Here is a 1649-nt window from a genome sequence, read left to right as displayed (position 1 = left end):
TTTAATGGAAGAACTAGACAAGATCAAGTGGGACATCGTAGGACTGAGCGAAGTCCGAAAGCGGAAGAAAAACTGATACAATTACAAGATGGTCACCACCTTTTCTACCATAGAGGTAAGGACAAAGAAAGATCTAGTGGAGCAGGATTCTAGATAAACAGAGAGGTTGCTGGTAACGTAGTCAAGTTCCGTAGTTTATCAGACAGGGTAGCTTGGATTGTGATTAGGCTGTGTAAAAGGTACACTCTAAAAATAGTTCAGGTTTATGCACAAATTTCAAAGAGTTCAGACGATGAAATTGAATCCTTCTACGATGATTTAAGTCAGGTAATGGATCAAGAAAAAAGTAAGTACACGTTGGTAATAGATTACTTTAATGCTAAAGTGGGGAAGAATATGGGAGATGAGTCGTACATTCAGAAGTTTGAAGTAAGTGAAAGAAAGGACAGAGGGGGAGATGCTAGTCAAATTTGCAGAGAACTACAACATGAGGAAAATGAATAATATCTTCCAAAAGCGTGTAGGTCGTAAATGGACCTGGAGAAGTCCAAAGTCCAACTGGAACAACAAAGAACGAAGTAGAGTTCATATTAGGAGATGAGAGTAAGAGCGTTAGCAATGTTGTGGTCATAAAAAGTCAACATAGGTAGTGACCATAGAATGGTAGATTGCACAGCTAAATTCAATTTCAGAGCCGAGAGAAATAAACTAGTTTTAAAAAAGAAAATAAGCCTTGCAAAGGTTAAGGATAATAATAAGAAATTTCAGTTAGAAACTAAAAATAGATTCAAAGCTCTATGAACTAGCAAGGACACCGAGGAAGATATGAATTTGAATTTAGTGAATATCATTAAGGAATCGGCAGAGAAAGTAGGAAGTGCAAAAAGTATTAGAGAAAACAAATACTCCAAAGCTACAAATGACTTAATTAAAAGAAGGAGGACCATACAGATTAAAAGCAGGAGAGACGAAATAGAGTAGAACTAGACAAGCTTATCAACAACAGACAGAAATCAGAGAAAATAAAAAGACACATGGATGAAACAGAGGAACCATTCGGAAAGGTAAACGTATTAAAGGGACCGAGCGCAGACATGCTTTAGGAAGACAGCAAATGATATGTTTGAAAGATAGAAATGGAGAAATCATTAAATGATAAAATATATATATATATATATATATATATATATATATATATATATATATATATATATATATATATATATAGAGGAAATTTACCAAGAGCTCTACTCGTCGAGGACCGTAGTAGTCAGTAAATTCATCTGTAGATATTAGTAGTGTACCAGAGATTACAAAGGAAGAAGTAGAATTTGCTCTGAAAAACATGAAACGAGGAAAAGTACCTGGGGAAGATGGTATATCGATAGATCTGTTGAAAGACGCAGGGAAATTAGTTCATATTAAGTTAGCTCAGTTGTACACTCAGTGCTTACGTCAGGAAAGCGTTCCTGAATCGTGGTGCAATGCTATAGTGATTTTGCTTCATAAAAAATGAGACCAGGAGGACCTTAGTAACTATCGACCGATTAACTTGCTATCTAATGTATATAAAGTATTCTCCAAGATCCTTACAAATAGACTAAGTCAAGTTTTAGATAGAAACCAACCGAGAGAACAAGCAGGATTTA

This window comes from Oratosquilla oratoria, chromosome 41, assembly GCF_046742065.1.
Source record: "Oratosquilla oratoria isolate Oo_2021 chromosome 41, ASM4674206v1, whole genome shotgun sequence".
Classification (NCBI taxonomy): domain Eukaryota; kingdom Metazoa; phylum Arthropoda; class Malacostraca; order Stomatopoda; family Squillidae; genus Oratosquilla; species Oratosquilla oratoria.
The sequence above is the reverse complement of the archived record's forward strand: the minus strand, read 5'-3'. Positions refer to the sequence as shown.